Source organism: Giraffa tippelskirchi, chromosome Y (assembly GCF_054371585.1).
Source record: "Giraffa tippelskirchi isolate mGirTip1 chromosome Y, T2T-mGirTip1v1.2.pri, whole genome shotgun sequence".
NCBI classification, from domain to species: Eukaryota; Metazoa; Chordata; class Mammalia; order Artiodactyla; family Giraffidae; genus Giraffa; species Giraffa tippelskirchi.
This window is the reverse complement of record NC_137290.1, coordinates 23,681,392-23,702,263: the sequence shown is the minus strand read 5'-3', so window position 1 is coordinate 23,702,263 and position 20,872 is coordinate 23,681,392. Positions and strand designations below refer to the sequence as shown.

General features: G+C 41.0%; 1 non-coding gene across 1 annotated transcript; it reads left to right on the top strand.

Annotated features, from left to right (window-relative positions):
- The first annotated feature begins 1,027 nt into the window (after positions 1-1,027).
- LOC145537863 (small nucleolar RNA SNORA79) lies at positions 1,028-1,174 on the top strand. Its single transcript, XR_014076460.1, has one exon. It is a non-coding gene; the product is annotated as a small nucleolar RNA SNORA79 (small nucleolar RNA).
- Positions 1,175-20,872: the final 19,698 nt, after the last annotated feature.

The following is a 20,872-nucleotide window of genomic DNA, read 5'->3' as shown; positions in this document are numbered from 1 at the left end:
TGTTGTTTAGTTGTTCAGTCCTGTCTGACTCTTTGCAGCCCCATGGACTGTAGCCCCCAGGCTCCTCTGCCCATGGGACTTTCCAGGCAAGAATACTGGAGTGGGGTGTCATTTCCTTAGCAATATAAATATAAAAATATACATTAAAATATATAGTAACCTTCAAGGTAAGGCCCCATTGCACAGAGAAATAAAGTTACCTACCCAGGATCATGCATGATTTGTGGTTGAAATTGGCCTTTAGACTTGGGTCTGTCTGCCATGTAGCTTGTGTTTTCAACTAAGACCAATGAACTGCAATGTTGCAGGACAGGGCATCTCTTCACTTTCATGGGTCCTCACCACTTAGTGTTGTAGGGTTCGTTGTCCCAGAGGTAGGAATCAAGGCTTAGGTGAGGATTTTTATGGGAGTGGAATGAAGCACAAAGTGCTTTCTTCAAGAAAGCAGCTCCCACCCATCGAAATAGTTCTATCCAATCCTGAATTTTGAAGAAAAAGGGCGATCCTCCCACCTGAAAACTTTCCTCTTTTTTATTCTTTCACTGTCAATATCACCAGCCTCCTTGCTTTTCTCTGCAGAAAGCAAGACTTTGGAAGCCAGGCTTTCTTTGAGGGCATGGATGTAGGGCCGGGTACCCCGGATTTCCAGATGTTGTCTTGAATTTTTTTTTTTCTTCTTACAGAGTGAATGAGATGAGGAAGATCTCTGATTTACTGATTGATAAGAGCATCTGCCAGGATGTCCTGTCTAAAAATACTATTCCTGTGAAGGAGCCATTATCTGGTGCCTCCTGAAAGACCATTCTTTACAGTCTGCCTATGTCTTCTGAATAAAGGAGTTTTTACCTTTTTTTAACTTAAAAAGAAGTGCTTATATTTTTGTTGTAAAACTTTGTTGTAGGTGGGGCATGACTCATGGCATGCAAAATCTTAGTTCCCTGACCAGAGATGGAACCTGTGCCCCCTGTAGTGAAAGCATGGTCTTAACCACTGACTGCCAAGGAAGTGCCCTTAAAGCATTTTGTTTGGATGGCTGTTCCTCTTATGGCTGGAGACATAGGTAGTGGGATTTTAGTCCATCATGTATCTAAGCTGGCTTGTCTTCTTTCAGGACACCACAGGGATGAGTTGGGCGTTGGTTAGTGTGTTTTGATTTTTGCAGAATCGCATAGTTGAAGAAAAAGAAATGTTTTTATTTACATAATGAATGCACATGGGAGCAAACAAAGTACGATCCCATTATGGTCCGCCTGGCTCTTCTGTCCATGGAATTCTTTTTTATTTTTTATAATAAATTTATTTATTTTAGTTGGGGTACTTACTTTACAATATTGTAGTGGTTTTTGCCATACATTGACATGAATCAGCCATGGGTCCACTTGTGTTCCCCATCTTGAACCCCCCTCCCACCTCCCTCCCCATCCTACCCCTCTGGGTCATCCCATTGCCCAAACCCTGAGCCTTTGTCTCATGCATCGAACCTGGGTTGGTGTTCTGTTTCACATATGATAATAAACATGTTTCAATGCTGTTCTCTCAGAACGTCCCACCCTCACCTTCTCCCTCAGAGTCCATAAGACTGTTCTATGCATCAGTGTCTCTTATTCTGTCTCGCATATAGCGTTTCGTTACCATCTTTGAAATTCCATATATATGCATTAGTATACTGTATTGGTGTTTTTCTTTCTGGCTTACTCCACTCTGTATAATGGGCTCCAGGTTCATCCATCTCAATAGAACTGATTCAAATGTATTCTTTTTAATGGCTGAGTAATATTCCCTTGTGTATACGTACCACAGCTTCCTTATCCATTTGTCTGCTGATGGACATCTAGGTTGCTTCCATGTCCTAGCTATTGTAAACAGTGCTGCGATGAACATTGGGGTATATGCGTCTCTTTCAATTCTGGTTTCTTCGGTGTGTATGCCCAGCAGTGGAATTCTTAAGGTAAGAATACTGGAGTGGGTTGTCCCCCCTTATGCAAGTCAAAGTACAGAAAGATGATTAATGAAAATCCAGTCTATACCTGCAACTTATGATCACTGTTCCTCTTTATCAACCTCCTCACCCACCAAAAAAAAAAAAAGTGTGACCAGTGTTGGCCCCTTTTTTTTTTGTCCATCCTCGGTCCCTGTTGTCTCTATTTAGTCTCCTTGGGTAGCTCTTTTAAACCTCAGTCTGGGTGATCTGGTCCCAATCTTACAATGTCTAGACACTTTTGAAGCAGGAAGTCCAGGGGAGGGCTGCACTGTGTGTCTCATATGGGATCTTAGTTCCCCAGGGATCAAACCTGTGCTTCTTGAGTTGGAAGATGAAGTCATAAACACTGGACCACCAGGGAATCCCCTGGACCCCTTTTTATTGTCCCAACTGGAATGTGAGTGCTACTGCCATCTAGTGCGTGGAGGTCAGCAATTCTGTCAAACATTTTGCAGTGTCAGAATCGCTCCAGGCCCTCTACCCCGACCCCACTAGGCCCAAATGTCCACACTGAGAAACACAAGAACACACATATTAGTATCTGCATTTCCTTTCCTCCTTTCCCCCCCTTCCTTCCTTCCTTTCTTCCTTCCTCTCTTTCTTTCTTCCTTCCTTCCTTCCTTTTTCTTCCTTCCTTCCTTCCTTCCTTTCTTTCTTTCTTTCTTTTAACCCCTGGTTTGCATTTATAGCCTAAGCTGTCTTCCTATCGGCTGAGAAGTTCAAATGTTGACAGCCAGGGTGAATTCTGCAAGTATTCCCCATGTAGAAGGGCAGAGGTAGAAGGTGTCCTGATAAGCTAGTAGGAGCTAAATGAGAAAGAGAAGCTCATCTTTTCTCTCTGTGGAAGATGGTTGAGTCCATACACAGTTGAAAGTTTGAGAGACTTAACTCCTAAAGGTCCACTCCCAGGGAGCCTAGAGCAGTCCACTCCCTGGCTTTGGGTGGTTTCTCCTTAGAATGCACATTACAATAGCTCCTTGACCTCATGTTTTGTGAAAAGAAGTGCTTTATTTTTCATTGTTCTTGATTATGAATATTCAGTTTTTAGGCTAAAATTAAGAGATTGCACTTACTCTAGATACACCCGGGGAGGCAACATGCCCTTTAGGCTTCCCATGTGGCTTTGTGGGAAAGAATCCTCCTCCAGTGCAGGAGACGTGGGTTCGATGCCTGGGTCAAGAGCATCCCCTGAAGAAGGAAATGGCTATCCATTCCAAAATTCCAGCCTGGGAAATCTCATGGACAGAGAAGCCTGTTGGACTGCAGTCCATGTGGTTGCAAAGAATCTGACATGACTGAGCACACACACACAAACAAAAGCAAAAATAAACAAACAAAATTCAGTGCAGACACACACAGGTACACACGCATGCTCAACCCTGAGTATTTTGGTGATGTGTAGATCTGTTTGTATGAACCCCAAAGATTCATACAAGGTACACAAGGATTAAGGCAAATCATGCAGCATTTTCTGTACTCATGGACAGCATTGGTCCAAAACAGGGGCTTAAGGCCTTACCTGCCAATTGTAAACACCTAAGGAACCTTTATATGGCCAGTGCTCGGGCCTTCCCTCATGCCGCTGAATTCAGTGTTTGGGGCTGGGGACAAGTAGTCAGGCTTATTTTTCTAAACTCTGGACTGGAGCAATGCCAGTGTTAAGCCAAGTTTAGCAGTCAGCAGCTGGCACAGTTTCCAGCCTGTGAACAGAATCTGGCTCCCAACTGGTTTCTGTAAATGAAGTTTTATTGGAACGCAGCCACCTGCATGTAACACAATATTTTATGGCACTTTTGGAGTAGAGCCTGTACTCCTGCAGAGATTCATTTACTCTGTGGCTTGTTATGGAAAATATTGGGTGACCCCTGACTGATATGATTAGTTGTGTTTTTCGGTAAGAGCTGTGTGGAATCTGTTAACCACATAGGAATGTTGTAGAGAACAAGATGTCCTCCCGTAACATGGGCAACACCGCCATCCCCAGCTACTCCGCTTCATGGGAAGAATTTTTGTGAGATACTTCTTTTCCAACTTTATGCATGAAAGGGCTGCCTGTGTTTTCCCTCTGGAATGCAGGGGTTCCTCATTTCTGAGAGCAGAAACGATGAAATGGGCCTCCTGTCTTTCCCCTTTTACTCTCATGTTCTCAGTTCAACTGTTGAAGTCCTAATCATACTGCTGTTTAGTTGGAACTTCCTCTTTTCTATGTTCATCAGTCCTCCTCCTCCTTTTTTTGGGGGGGGTGCACTTTTATCCCTCTTTCATGCTGCCTGTTCAGTTTGTAAGAGGCCTTTCCAGTAAAATTGAATGCACATTTTTCCCCCTCTAAAGTAGCTGCACATTCAGCCATTCTCCTTGCAAGCATCTTCAGCCCTGGTCCTGAGAGTGTCTCTGAAGGGCCCCAGATCATCAGGTACACACACACCAGACAAACACATGAATGCACACGTGCACACTCGGGTAAGAATTTTTAGAGCTATTTCTTTAATGACAAGATTGCTGTCCCAGTTTGCTTTGAAAGCTCACTTTTGGATTCTCGCTGGTGGCCAACCCCAAGTGTTTCCTTGGGACAGGGCCCTTCCTAATCTTGCCTCATTATGGTAATAAATGAAGTTGGAGCGATTTGTGGCTCCAGTCTCCTATGAGTGGGTTGGGTGGGGATTTGGGGTGACTACCTGTGGCCCCTTAAAATGGTAAGTCTCTGGTGTGTGGTATTAGGAGCACCCCCCCCACACTTCTTGGGTGCAGGGCAGCATGCAAGGGTCATGTTAAGAGGGAGAATGAAGGCTTTGGAGGAGCCCTGCATTCCAGCATTCAGTCTGTACCTTGGTCTTTCTACCAGGTTGGTGGATGGAGCTGACGTTCCGGGTAGGGGTAGCAAAGAGATGGGAGAAGTCAGTAGTGAGCTCACAGCCAGTGGAACTAGCTCAGAGGTGGCTCATCTTTGTTCCTGAGGGATCCTTGAGGGAGCCTACATCCTTTCTGACCTGCTTTCAGGGAACAGTCAGAGGAACTTGGCACCCCTTATCAGAGCCTAAGTGCATTCGGGTCTATCGGAGGTGATGTCAGGGTGAAAGACAATGTTTCCTGTCTGCATAGTCTCTCACTGTTTTCTGGGCCTTTGCTGCTTCCACCGTTTTGTCCCTTTGCTACGTTTTGGGGGTCACTAGAGGCAGCAGCTGAGGAAGAGGGGAAGGAATTCAAGAAATGCAAGCTCATGGATCTTTGGGAATCTGGGCCAGCTTGGTGAAACAAAGACCCACAGCAGACATGGAGGTTGGGTTGGTGGTAGGGACAGGCAGGAACTTTGGATCTGAGTCATTAAGTAGAGGCATTTTCCCACAGTCAGTGTGAGGAGGAGTTGGCACCCTACCTGAGCAATAAGACACATGTTCATGTCGAAGACTAATTAGTCCCCATTCCTCAGATAGATGCAAGGAGCCAAAAGGAGGTACAGCACACCACCTGGAGTATATGTCTGTCTTCTATTTTCCCATTCTCTAAATATTTATTTGGCTAGGCAGGGTCTTATTTGTGAGGCACGGGATCTTTGACCTTCCTTGGTGGCATGTGAACCCTTAGTTGTGGCATGTGGAATCTAGTTCCCTGACTAGAGATCAAACCTGAGCTCCCCGCATTTGGAATATGGAGTCTTAATGTCTGTACCTGCAGATACCAAGGACATTCCTATTTTCCCTTTCTTTCTAACGTGAGCTTGAGACTAGGTTGATGAAGAATGAAGTCTCTGGGTAAATGAGGAGCTGGGCTCCCCATCTTTATCAAAGAATTGATGCTTTTGAACTGTGTTGTTGGAGAAGACTCTTGAGAGTCCCTTGGATTGCAAAGAGATCCAGCCAGTCCATCCTAAAGGCAATCAGTCCTGAGTGTTCATTGGAAGGACTGATGTTGAAGCTGAAACTCCAAGACTTCGGCCACCTGACGCAAAGAGCCGAATCATTTGAAAAGACCCTGATACTTGGAAGGATTTGTGGGCAAAGAGTTGGGCATGACTGAGCAACTGAATTGATTACAGTATCATCAGGAATTCTGTGTGCATACAAAACTGAAAATAAAAATCAAGGTTAATGATGAAGCAACTCTCCATAGCCAGAAATAGCAAATTGGATTCACAGAAATACATAGAGCAGAGATATAGAGGTGTCTGGGAGCAGAAAATGGAGAATCAAAGTGGGATACAGAAGTCAACTCAGGATTAAAAAACATAAATTAAAACAGATCCTAAAGGTTAGATTCCTAAGGTTATATCATTCATAGCAAATTTTAAAAACAAATTAAGAACCTAGAAAGAGGGGAGACTCCCAGATCACAGTTGTTTTCTACCTTACTATATATGAGATATATATATATATATATATATATATATATATGAAATATGTTAATAAATAGGTTTGCTTAGTATTATTAGTATTATTAGTATTAGAAAGGCAATCATTCATTTCAGTTCACTTCAGTTATCCAGTCATTTGTGACCCCACGGACTGCAGTATGCTAGGCCTTCCTGTGTCTCACCAATTCCTGGAGAGTACTCAAATTCATGTCCATTGAGTCGGTGATGCCATCCAACCATCTCTTCCTCTTTCGTCCCCTTCTCCTCTCACCTTCAATCTTTCCCAGCATGAGGGTCTTTTCAAATGAGTCAGCTCTTTGCATTACATGGACAAAATATAGAAATGAAAGTTAAGGAAATAATAATGAACACAAATTTGAAAAATGATAATAAGCATAATTTAAAGAGAGGTCTAGGTATTTCCTTTGAGTTGTTTGTTATGTGGTGCAGTTCAGTGTCAGATAGTCACTTGTTCCAGATTCTGCTTGTCATGATTGGCTACGATTGACCCTCAACTGAACAATCTCCATATTAGCTGCTGAATTTTAATCTGTTGCACATGTCACTTCTGGGGTATTTTACCCTTCTTTGCTTAATTTCACTTCCTTTGTTTGCAAGTCAATTCTGTGTTGATTTTCCACCCTGAGGTGAGGGAGCAGCGACCCCTCATTCAAGCTCACATGCTCAGTGGTTTGGTGGTGAGAATGGGAACATTGAAAACAATTATCACTGAGATATCTGTGGATTTTTGAATGGATGGACCACAGTGGGCTTACCATTTCCAAAGGTGTCATGTAATTTCTTGATCCACTCTGCTCAGGTACCTGGCTGTTCCACAGGGCCACTGAACCAAATGAGCCCTGCATTTCATACATTTCCCAGGTCTAAGCAACTCAGTTTCTCAGGTTTTCTGCAAGGCAACTGATTTTGTTTGTCTATGTGCTTTGTCCCCTGACAAGGTCCATGAGGAACAAGTGAGTGGGTGGGGAGCAAGGCACTGTCTCAGATGGGCTATACATCTTACTCACCTGTATGGCCCCAGGCACTCTCTTTGCTGGCTGTGCCAAAAAGGCACGGTTGCAGGTGTGCCACTTGTCTCCAGAACGGAGCTGGTCTCAGGCTGTGAGGCTGCTGGCCAATGTGAACTGTCCATGAACCCAGGAAGACACGGTGAACAATTGGCAGCCTGTTCAGAGCTTGGTGGGAGATGTCGTCTCTGTGGCTGAGATATGAGCAGCCCCTTGGCTTCTGCCTCTTGCTGTCACACACATTGCACTCTGCCTCCCTGGTGAAAAGGTCATAAAAGGTGGCTGACGTGGTCTCCTTTTGTATTTTCCAGTGTGCAAATGTTTGTTTTGTGAGCATGACAGCATTCACTATGTGGCCTTATAGCCTATTTGGAAGAAAGTTGTTGTTGTTGTTTTTGTTGTTTTTGCATAAATTTTATCTCTAGTTTCCCCACAGTTTAGGTTGCTCTGCCACCTTTGCTCTGTCAAATTGTCCTCAGGACATTAAAGGCTGGCCTTTACCGTGAGGCAGATGATACAGTCTGGGCCTACCTTTTAAGACCCATTAAATGATTGTGTACAGGAGTTTCTGAGTCATTTCTTTGTGGATAATTGCATTTAAGGGTATAGTCTGTGTTTTTGTTTTTGTTTTGTTCTCCCCAGTTAGGCTGCCCTCTGTGATCGCAAGCTCCCCATTGACACGGATGTGAGAGGGTTTCCTATTGTGTGCAAGCTTCTCCTCCTTTACGACTCCTTCTACAAAACGGGAATCCATCCCCAGATTAATTTATCTCTGTTTATGTTTCTTATACTTTGTCCTTCCACCTCTTGGAGACTGGTTTGCCTTTATGGATATCTAGGTGGTGAAATTCCAGTTGGGCTATTTCAAATCCTGAAAGATGATACTGTGAAAGTGCTGCACTCAATATGCCTGCAAATTTGGAAAACTCAGCAGCAGCCACAGGACTGGAAAAGGTCAGTTTTATCCCAATCCCAAGGAAAGGCAATGCCAAAGACTGCACAATCTACCGCACAATTGCACCCATCTCATGCTAGTAAAGTAATGCTCAAAATTCTCCAAGCCAGGCTTCAGCAATACATGAACCATAAACTTCTAGATGTTCAAGCTGGTTTTAGAAAAGCCAAAGGAACCAGAGATCAAATTACCAACATCTGGTGGATCATCAAAAAAAGCAAGAGAGTTCCAGAAACAAACAAACAAACAAACAAACAAAAACCCCATCTATTTCTACTTTATTGACTATGCCAAAGCCTTTGACTGTATGGGTCACAGTAAACTGTGGAAATTTCTAAAAGAGATGGGCATACCAGACCACCTGACCTGGCTCTTGAGAAACCTGTATGCAGGTCAGGAAGCAGCAGTTAGAACTGGACATGGAACAACAGACTGGTTCCAAATAGGGAAAGGAATAATTCAAGGCTGTATATTGGCCCTGCTTATAAAACTTACATGCAGAGTACATCATGAGAAACGCTGGACTCTCACGAAGCACAAGCTGGAAACAAGACTACCAGGAGAATTATCAATAACAACAGATACGCAGATGACACCACCATTATGGCAGAAAGTGAAGACCTAAAGTGCCTCCAGATGAAAGTGAGAGAGAAGAGTGAAAAAGTTGGCTTAAAGCTCAACATTCAGAAAAAACTAAGATCATGGCAACTGGTTCTATCAGTTCATGGCAAATAGATGGGGAAACAGTGTCAGACATTGTATTTTGGGGCTCCAAAATTACTGCAGATTGTGGTTGGAGCCATGAAATGAAAAGACACTTACTCCTTGGAAGGAAAGTTATGACCAACCTAGATAGCGTATTACAGAGTACAAGGGGCTGGTGCACCAGGATGATGCGGAGGGATGGGATGGTGAGGGAGGAGCGAAGGGGATTCTGGAAGGGGAACACATGCACATCCACGGTGAATACATGTCAATGTATGGCAAAACAAATACAATATCGAAAAGTTAAAAAATAGATAAATAAACTAATTTTAAAAAAATAAAATAAAATAAAAATCAGGGAAATTACTTTGCCAGCAAAGTCCATCCAGTCAATGCCATGATTTTTCCAGTAGTCATGTATGGATGTGAGAGCTGGACTGTGAAGTAAGCTGAGCACCAGAGACTTGATGTTTTTAAACTATGTTCTTGGAGAAGACTCTTGAAAGTCCCTTGGACTGCAAGGAGAACAAACCAGTCCATCCTAAAGGGGATCAGCCCTGGGTGTTCATTGGAAGGACTGATGCTGAAGCTGAAACTCCAATACTTTGGCCGCCACTTGCGAAGAACTGACTTATTGGAAAAGACCCTAATGCTGGGAAGGATTGTGGGCAGGAGGAGAAGGGGACGACAGAGGACAAAATGGCTGGATGGCATCACTGACTCAATAGACATGAGTTTGGGTAAACTCTGGGAGTTGTTGATGGACAAGGAGGCCTGGCATGCTGTGGTTCATGCGGTCGCAAAGAGTCGGACACAACTGAGCAACTGAAATGAACTGAACTGAACTGAGTTGAAGAGCCAGGCAACAGAGTATACAAGTTGTTTTATGGAAGTTGTTCCATGTGCCAATGATCCTTAGATATATTTATGTGGAAAGAATTGGTTTCTGACTCCTATTCCTCTGACATTTTGAGACCCAAATGACACCCTTGGAAGGGCTATTTTATGAACTGAAACACTGTTGTTGTTCAGTCACTAAACTATGTTTGACTCTTCATGTCCTCTTGGACTACAGCACACCAAGACTCTGTATCTCATCTTCTCCCAGAGTCTTCCTGAGATCGAATCCTTTGAATCAGTGGTGCTATCCAAAATTTTCATCCTCTCTTATCCACTGCTCCTTCTTCTGCCATCATTTCCTAAGGATCGGTATTTTTTCTAATAAGCCAGCTCTTCATGTGGTCAAAGCATTAGCTTCATCTTCAACATCAGTCCTTCCATTAAATCATCAGGGTTAATTTACTTTAGGATCGACACATTTGATCTCTCTGCCATCCAAGAGAATTTCACAAACCCTTCCCAGTAGAGCAGTTCAAAAGCTTCAATATTTTGTTGTTCTGACATCAGTACACCCCTACTGGAAAGACCATAGATGAGACACTACGGGCCTCTATTGGCCAAATCATGTCTTTGCTTTTTAACACAATTTGCTGATCTGTCATAGCTTTTCTACTGAGAAGAAATTGTCTTCTAAATGTGAGGCTGTTTTCATGATTTGCATAAATTTAGAACCACAAAAGAAGAACCCTGTCACTGCTTCTGTCTTTTCCCCTTAGATTTGTCATGAACTGTGGGGCCAGATGCCGTGATCTTAGTTTCCGCCATACTGAGAATTCAAATGTACTGTTTAACAGATAGTTCCCTATCAACATTGATATTTTTTTTACTCTTGTTTTTCCTCAGTTTTTTGGATAAGAAATCGTGTCTAGGAGATTTCTATGAAAATATTTACTCATTATATATAATACTGCTGTTTTAAGTTTTCTACTGTGCTATAGTTTTGTGACAACTGGTTAAAATATTTATAAAATGCACAACCTATGAAAACTGTCCTCATTAACATAATATCTTGAGATTGTTTATGATATCTAGTTAGTTTTTCCCTAGTGTGGGCTCTAGGCAAATACAAAGGAGGGCAAGCCCCAAAGATTGTCATGTGAGAGGGGGCAGGGGAATACATTAAAAAAAGAAAAATGGGGTAGCTCTTACCCGAAATGCAGCTAGGTGACCATTGGGGATATTGTTCAGACTTGTTACTATTTTACTGAAACTTTGAATGCTTAAAATTCTATTTAATGTAAGGAAAGGACAGCTTTCTTAGAACAATATCTCGAATCAAGTGACAGTTGCAACTTTATGGGCTCAAGGTCTCCTCATAAGGATAAATACCATCTCTTATTACAGAAAGAATAGAAGAAGATGAGCCAGATTAAGATTTAGCCTTTCAACGAAAAGCACTAAATTATTCAGCCAGAAGGTTAGTAACAAATATTGGGTGGTGCAAAGAGTTCATTAGTCTATTTAGAGCAGATGTAAACTGTGCAATCAACTGAAAAATTGACTTAAATTATATTTTGAGAAAAAAAAAGACTCTAGAAAAGTACATTGGCTTATAATTCCTGTTATGTATAACAGCGATGAAGAAAAATTAAAATCCAAGTATAAAACGATTTGAAAGCCTACTTTTTCTTTTTTTTTTCTTTCTTTTTTTTTTTGCGTAATTGTAGAGAATACAGGTTTCCAAATGTATACTCTTCGTGGCATCTAATATTTGAGGGCCCTTTTGTGTAACCATCCTCTTTTCTTAAAAAAAAAAAATACCCTCTGGTTTTCAAACAGTTGTACAAGTTTTATGGCAAAACAAGGAGTGATATAACACACAAAAAAATATCAAAAGCATTGATGACAAGCTTAAATCACAGGATTATTTAAACTCTGTGTTACATTTCAACAGGAAATAATCGGTTAGTTTTGATGGAATCCCTCCAAGAGCTGGGGGAAAATGAAACAGAATTTGAACCTGTAACTGAGATTTTCTGCCACAATTATGATCTAACTCTTTCCCATCTTTACTCCCTTTCTTGTTCTAAGCAGTCCCTAAATAAGATTGAAAAGTATGAAAATGATGAAGAGAGAAAGAAGTAGGAGATTGTAGACTTCTGTGAGTTCCAAGAATAATTTAAATCAGAGAATTGAAAAAAGGCAGAAACAAAGGAAAATAGTCAAACAAAAGAAAATGATAATGCTTTAAACATTCAGTCAAGTCAAAGACCTTTAGTTCCTCCACAAGAGCTAGAGATAATATTATGATTGATATACTATGAGCATTCTTATAGATATGGATCCCCAACCAGGCTGGACATGTTAAGTGTATATACTCCAGAGAAGTTGGAGCTGGACGACCAAACACATTGACTCCCAATTTCCTTGGTAACAACCCATTAGAAGACTGTCCTAAAACTGATCACACACACACCCCATGGGTACCATTCTGACTTTGAAAGTCTTTCCCTGAAAGCCATTGGGGAGTGTGGGTCTCTTAAGCATTAGCTGCTTGGACGCCTCAGGTCAGTTCAGATCAGTGGCTGAGTCATGTCTGACTCTACCACCCCACAGAATACAGAACGGTAGGCCTCCCTATCCATCACCAACCCCCGGACTTTACTCAAACTCATCTCCATTGAGTCAGTGATGCTATCCAACCATCTCATCCTCTGTTGTCCCCTTCTCCTCCTGCCCTCAATCTTTTCTAGCATCAGGATCTTTTCCAATGAGTCAGCTCTTCTCATCATGTGGCCAAAATATTGGAGGTTCGGCTTCAACATCAGTTCTTTCAATGAACACCCAGGACTGATCTGCTTTAGAATGGATTGGTTGGATCACCTTGCAGTCCAAGGGACTTTCAAGAGTCATCTCCAGCACCACAGTTCGAAAGCATCAATTCTTCAGTGCTCAGCTTTCTGTGTAGTTCAACTCTCACATCCATACCTGACTACTGGGGGGGGGGGCATACCTCGACTAGACTGACATTTGTTGGCAAAGCGCTGTCTTTGGTTTTTAATATGCCATCTAGTTTGGTCATAACTTTCCTTCCAAGGAATAGGCGTCTTTTAATTTCATGGCTGCAGTCACCACCTGTAGGAATTTGAGAGCCCATAAAAATAAAGTCAGCCACTGTTTCCTCATCTATTTGCCATGAAGTGATGGGACCATATACCATGATCTTATTTTTCTGAATGTTGAGCTTTAAGCTACCTTTTTCAGTCTCCTCTCTCATTTCCTCTGGAGGCTCTTTAGTTCTTATTCATTTTCTGCCGTAAGGGTGGTGTCATCTGTGTATCTGAGATTATTGATATTTCTCCCAGCAACTTTGGTTCCAACCTGTGCTTCAACCATCCCAGCATTTCTCATGATGTATTCTGCATATAAGTTAAATAAGCAGGGTGACAATATACACCCTCGATTGTGCTCCTTTTCCTAGTTGGAGCCAGTCTGTCTTTGCCAGTCCGGATCTAACTGTTTCTTCCTCACCTGGATGCAGATTTAGCAGCGAGTGGTGGCTGTGTGGCACTGGAGATGGAGTGGGAAATGGCGGCTGCATGGCGCTGGAGTAGCGAGCTACAGAGTGGAGGTACCCTACAGCCAAGGTCAGTAGTGGCAGCTGTGAGGAGATACCCCACGTCCAAGGTAAGGAGCAGTGGCTACACTTTGCTGGAATAGCTGTGAAGAAATACCCCACATCCAAGTAGGAGCAACTGCATTAAGACGGTAGGTGATGAGAGAGGGCACCAGAGGTTAGACAGACTGAACCACAGACACAGAAAACTAACCTATCAAATCACAAGGATTGCAGCCTTGTCTAATTCAATGAAACTAAGCCATGCCGTGAAGGGCTAACCACGACGGATAGGTTTGGTGGAAAGCTCTGACAAAATGTGGTTCACTGGAGAAGGGAATGACAAACCACTCCAGTATTCCTGCCTTGAGAACTCCATGAACAGTATGAAAAGGTAGAAAGCTAGAACACTGAAAGATGAACTCCCCAAGTCGGTATGTGCCCAATATGCTACTGGAGATCAGTGGAGAAATACCTGCAGGAAAAATGAAGAAAAAGAACCAAAGCAAAATGAACACCCACTTGTGCATGTGCCTGGTGACGGAAGCAAAGTCCCATGCTGTAAAGAGCAATATTGCTTAGGAATCTGGAATGTTAGGTCCATGAATCAAGTAAAATTGCAAGTGGTCAAACAGGAGATGGAAAAGCAGTATTTTAGGAATCAGCAAACTAAAATGGACAGGAATGGGTAAATTTAACTCAGATGATCATTATATCTACTACTGTGGGCAAGAGTCCCCTTGAAGAAACGGAGTAGACATCATAGTTGACAAAAGACATGCAGTATTTGATTGCAATCTCAAAAATTACAGAATGATCTCTGTTCCTTTTGAAGGCACACCCTTCAATATCATGGTAATCCAAGTAAATACCCTGACTAATAAAGCAGAAGAAGGCCGAACGGTTCTATGAAGATCTACAGGACCTTACAGAACGAACATCCAAAAAAAGATGTCATTTGCATTGTAGAGGACTGGAATGGAAAAGTAGAAAGTCAATAAACCCCTGGAGGAACAGGCAAATTTGATCTTGGAGTAAAAAACATGAAGCAGGACAAAGGCTAATAGAGTTTTGCCAAGAGAATTCATGGATCATAGCAAGCACCCTTTTCCAACAACACAAAAGAAGACTCTCCACATGCATATCACCAGAAGGTCAACACCAACATCATACTGATAATATTGTTTGCAGCCAAAGATGGAGAAACTTCCTATGGTCTGCAAAGAAAAGCCCGAGAGCTCACTGTGGCTCAGATCATAAACTCCTTATTGACAAATTCAGACTTCAATTGAAGAAAGTGGGGAACACCACTAGACCATTCAGGTATGACTGAAATCAAATCCCTTACGATTATACAGTGAAGTAAGAAACAAATTGAAGGGACTAGATCTGATACACAAAGTGCCTGATGAACTATGGGCGAAGGTTCATGACACTGTACAGGAGAGATGGATCAAGACCATCCCACAAAGAAAAAAAAAATCAAAAAAGGAAAATGGCTGTCTGATGAGACATTACAAATAGCTGTTAAAAGAAGAGAAGTGAAAAGCAAAGGAGAAAAGGAAATATATACCCATTTGAATGCAGAATTCCAAAGAATAGCAAGGAGAGTTAAGAAAGCCTTCCTCAGTGATCAGTGCAAATAAATAGAGAAAAACAATAGAATGGGAAAGGCTTGAGACTTCTTAAAGAAAATTAGAGATACCAAGGAAACATTTCATGCAAAGATTGGCTCGATAAAGGACCGAAATGGTATGGACCTAACAGAAGCAAAATATATTAAGAAGAGGTGACAAGAATACACACAACTGTACAAAAATATCTTCATGACCCAGATAGTCACCATGGTGTGATCACTCACCTAGAGACAGGCATCCTGCTATGTGACACCAAGGGAGCCTTAGGAAGAAGCACTACATACAAAGCTAGTGGAAATTATGGAATTCCATTTTTGAATCCTCAAAGATAATTCTGTGAAAGTTCTGCACTCAATACGTCAGCAAATTCGGAAAACTCAGCAGTGGCCACAGGACTACAAAAGATCAGGTTTCATTCCAATCCCAAGGAAAGGCAATGCCAAAGAATACTGCTTGCTTGGACCTACAATAAACATTACACTACACTTGCTTTCACCACAGCTCACAGTCAGTTGTTTGACTTTAATGCACACAAACGAGCACACCCAAATTTGTTTTGGTAACAGTATTCACATCTAAGAGTGTGTGTACCAAAGAGTGATACAATACTTTTATTTCAAGAACCAAGGAGATTTATTGATGTGATTTGTTTGTGTAAAATTTCTTGAGGAATGAAATTTTGCAAGTTTCACATTTGTGGATTCTATTAAGTAAGCAGCCTATAATTTAGGTTGATATAATTTACATAATAGATCACTCACCTAGAGCCAGACATCCTGGACTGTGAAGTCAAGTGGGCCTCAGAAAGCATCGCTAGAAACAAAGCTAGTGGAGGTGATGGAATTCCAGTTGACCTATTTCAAATCCTCAAAGGTGATGCTGTGAAAGTGCTACACTAGATATGCCAGCAAATTTGGAAAACTCAGCAGTGGCCACAGGACTGGAAAAGGTCAGTTTTCATTCCAATCCCAAAGAAAGGCAATGCCAAAGAATGCTCGAACTACCACACAATTACACTCATCTCACAAGCTAGTAAAGTAATGTTGAAAATTCTCCAAGCCAGGCTTCAGCAATAGGTGAAGCGTGAACTTCCAGATATTCAAGCTGGTTTTAGAAAAGGCAGAGGAACCAGAGATCAAATTGCCAATATCTGCTGAATCATCAAAAAAGAGTTCCAGAAAAACATCTATTTCTGCTTTATTGACTATGTCAAAGCCTTTGACTGTGTGGATCACAATAAACTGGAAAATTCTGAAAGAGATGGGAATACCAGACCATCTGACCTGTCTCTTGAGAAACATGTATGCAGGTCAGTAAGCAACTGTTCGAACTGGACATGGAACAACAGACTGGTTCCAAATAGGAACAGGAGTCCGTCAAGGCTGTATATTGTCACCCTGCTTATTTAACTTATATGCAGAGTACATCATGAGAAATGCTGGGCTGGAAGAAACACAAGCTGGAATCACGATTGCTGGGAGAAATATCAATAACCTCAGATATGTGGATGACACCACCCTTATGGCAGAAAGTGAAGAAGAACTAAAGAGCCTCTTGATGAAGATGAAAGAGGAGAGTGAAAAAGTTGGCTTAAAGCTCAACGTTCAGAACACTAAGATCATGGCATCTAGTCCCATCACTTCATGGGAAATAGATGGGGAAACAGTGGAAACAGTGTCAGACTTTATTTTGGGGGGCTCCAGAATCACTGCTGATGGTGACAGCAGCCATGAAATTAAAAGATGCTTACTCCTTGGAAGGAAGGTTATGGCCAACCTAGATAGCATATTTAAAAGCAGAGATATTACTTTGCCAACAAAAGCCCGTCTACTCAAGGCTATGGTTTTTCCAGTGGTCATGTACGGATGTGAGAGTTGGACGGTGAAGAAAGCTGAGCGCCGAAGAATTGATGCTTTTGAACTGTGGTGTTGGAGAAGACTCTTGAGAGTCCCTTGGACTTCAAGGAGATCCAATCAATCCATCCTAAAAGAGATCAATCCTGGGTGTTCATTGGAAGGTCTGATGTTGAAGCTGAAACTCCAATACTTTGGCCACCTTATGTGAAGGGTTGAGTCATTGGAAAAGATCCTAATGCTGGGAAGGATTGGGAGCAGAAGGAGAAGGGGACGACAGAAGACGAGATGGTTGGATAGCATCACCGACTCGACGAACATGGGTTTGGGGAGACGCTGGGAGTTGGTGACGGACAGGGAGGCCTGGTGTACTGCAATTCATGTGGTTGCAAAGAGTCGGACACGACTGAGAGACTGAACTGAACTGAAGCAAACACTGGGTAAGTGTTACCCTTTAATTTTTAGGAAACGAGTGATTGTGTGATGTCAGTGCTACTCAGATTGAGAAACAGTGACGATCTGTGATGAGGTAGAGAGATCAGCTTTGTAGTGTAACTACACATCATTTGAATTTGCACTGTGTAAAATCAGACAAATTAGAAAAGTGTCTGAAGAAAGATTTGAAATGGCACATAGTTTTTCAGAAATTAAAAGTGTATTTCCCAAAGATGGATCAGTTGGTTCAGAAACCTTCATTAGATCTCCCTCATCATTTCACACAATTACTGGGAACTTGGTCTTGAGGTCTCTGATTGAAGAAGATCCTTTTCAGGTTTTGTCTGAAGAATTTCTGATAAAAGAATCATTTTACACATTTTCTATCTCTGATCCAGGTGAACCAAATGACTTTCTTTCACTCACTTTTCCTCAAAAACGTTGGAATATAGTTGAAAGTGATCAGCTTACATCAATTCGGTGGGATGGGAGTGACCTTTCTATAGTGATCAATGAAAAGAGGTCAAGAAAGAGCTCTTGACTCTTTGCAACCCCATGGACTGTAGCCTACCAGAATTCTCCATCCACGAGATTTTCCAGGCAAGAATATTGGAGTGTGTTGCCATTTCCTTCTCTAGGAAATTTTCCTGACCCAGGGATCAAACCCCAGTCTCCTGCATTGTAGGCAGACGTTTTACTGTCTGAGCCACCAGGAAAGGCCCCTTGCAAAATATCTAAAACCGATAATATGAAAAATTTAGCACAACAGCTTAACCTTTATGGGTTTAGTAAAATGCAACAGACTTTTCAAAATCTCCTTCACTAACCGACTTTCTGCCGGAAAAAAAAAAAAATATATATATATATATATATACACACACATATATATGTTTTGAACATGTTATTCATATTTTTTCACTTAGTTCAGGGACGCATGAGATTAATCCGTGTGACCTAGTGAATGTGTTCACATAGGTACTTAAAACTGATTTTAAAACTGAGATAACATGCTACTGATATTTGTTTCTTTTCTTTTTTTTTCTTTTCTTTTTTCTTTTTTAAGTTGAGAAGAGCTGGATGTTAAAACATTTGAGACTTCAAAAATTTCCTAGCAATTTTCAACTAGAAAGAAATCCTGAAGCCACTGAAAGTGTTATTTACTGTTGCTATACAATATATTTTTACTTGTGGAACACAATAAATTCAAATATGTATGTATTTAAAACTTCTAATGGAGGTGTTTAGATGCTAATAAGTTTGTATGCTTAAATGAATCGATTTTATATTTGAGCTATGCTTTTTTGCTTTACCGTGCTTTATAAACTCACTAATTTTCTTCTTGGGATTTAGATGCAGTTTTATCATAATCTGAATTTTAAACGAGGCTATCCCCAGCTTTTTGTAAGAACGAAAACAATAAACTGGAATTAAAAATATCTCTCCACTATCTTCATTATAATCAATGGTTACAAGAAGAAGCATGTTAAAGCAAGGGACAATGTGGATTGTCATAATCTGGTTTTCCTCTGGTTTTCCTTCTGAAACTAGAGGAGTGTATTTTCAGCCTCAACAAGTTTAAGTGTGCCTTTCATACTAAAACCTTCTACTAGCCAGATAATTGGTAATACACGTGCCCCAAATCAAAGGGCTTTTCTTCTCCATCATCAATATCAGTTAGACCACCAGAGCAAACTGTGATAGATCAACCTATGGTTTTCAATCACTTGAACATTTTTCTATCAACACTCACAGAACAGCTACACCAAACAAATGAGCATATTGAGAAGTTTGCTACTATGACTACCTCTACGTCACAGTACCACATCTTATCTCCATGACAGAGCAGTTATTTTGGACTAATGGTTGAGATGTCTAACTTTTCAGTTAGGTACAGAGATATGTCAGCACATTATGGACCTGTCTCTGAGCTGGAACATACAGGAAATTCATGGTTCCCAGCGCCAATGATCGCTGATACATCTGCTGCCTCTCTTTCAAGGTTAACTCATCAACTGTCTTTCTTATATGAAAATTATGCTAATTACAAATGATCTAACAAATAAGTGTCAGATTATGCAGGATAATGAAGAGTGAAATTAATGCTGGTACATGTTAATAAATTCTTACATCTCTTGTTTCAACAGTAAGATATATGCTCATCATAATAGACTTTTTTTTTAATAAGAGTAAAATTACACTTTCCTTCAATGTCTGGCTATTGGACAGTGTTTTAATATAAACACTTTACTTCCAGGAACCTTTTGATAAGCATCCTATGTAAATTACATATAATCAATTGTTTGAAAAAAAAAGGAAATGAAAGCAAAGGGCAAAGCAGTCATGGATAAAGTGACTTTTGAAATCACTTAGGCTGATCTGAATGGATAACAAAATTAGGATGGTATGGGAGAAAGCACAGATACAAATCTATCTGAGACAAAGCAAATGCACAGTATGTATCTTACTGCTGTCTCAGCTGCATGCTAGTCTCTCACTTAAAAGAAAAAGAAGTTAGACATGAGGTTATCTCCATTAAAAAGTATGTTTCACACTTGAAAATATATGTGGTGTAGCCTGCTCAGTAATCATGATCAGGATGATAATATCAGAGAGAAGATGACAGAGTGAAAAATTGTAACATAGCACAAAATAGGTATTTTACAAATGGTATTATAAACGGTCACTTTTGCTCTTCTGTCTTTAATGCGTATGTTTATTACCTATCAACAGGATTTCACTCTATTTTTCCAAATGCATATTTTGATGTTTCTTGCCTTTTCCTGCAAAGACAGACTTACATCCTTCTGTGGAATGCAACACCTCAGGTTGGTTCAAATATTCTTGGAAGACCTGATATCTGCTTGCTTTAGTAGCTTCATTAAGTTTCTCTTTCATTGTCCTTCTGTAGCTGCAGAAGGCAAACTACTTTCAGTCACGTTAAGCCCTTTCTCACCACTTTGCTTCAACCTTTTCTTGCAGTTGGAAGGCACCTGTTAGCCTACATGCCAAAGTAAGCACAGATATCAGGCCTTCTATGTATTTACACACATTTCCTTATGTATCTTGCACATCAGCAAACATATAGTGCCTGCCAAATGAGGTATTTTAAGTACTTTCTGAGTTAGCAATAAAAAAGTGTAATAACCAATCAAAAGCTATATTCATTACTCAACAACATCCCATATCCTCCAGTATTGCTATAATTGACCCTTATAATTGACTGAGAATTTTTTGCTTTATCAAATATGTATTATATTTATGTGAAAGGCAAATGAGATAATTCAAAGTATAGAACGATTGTATGCTCTCAAGAAATTTAGTCTATTAGAACCCATTCTAAGCATGCTGTTTCAGCCGGCACTTCCCTAAAATTCAATAGTAATTACAAATGAATATAAAACAAAATGTAATCATTCAGTTTAATCATCTAGCAAAGTCATGAAGAAAGCATGGCCCCAAATCAGTGGCTGCTCC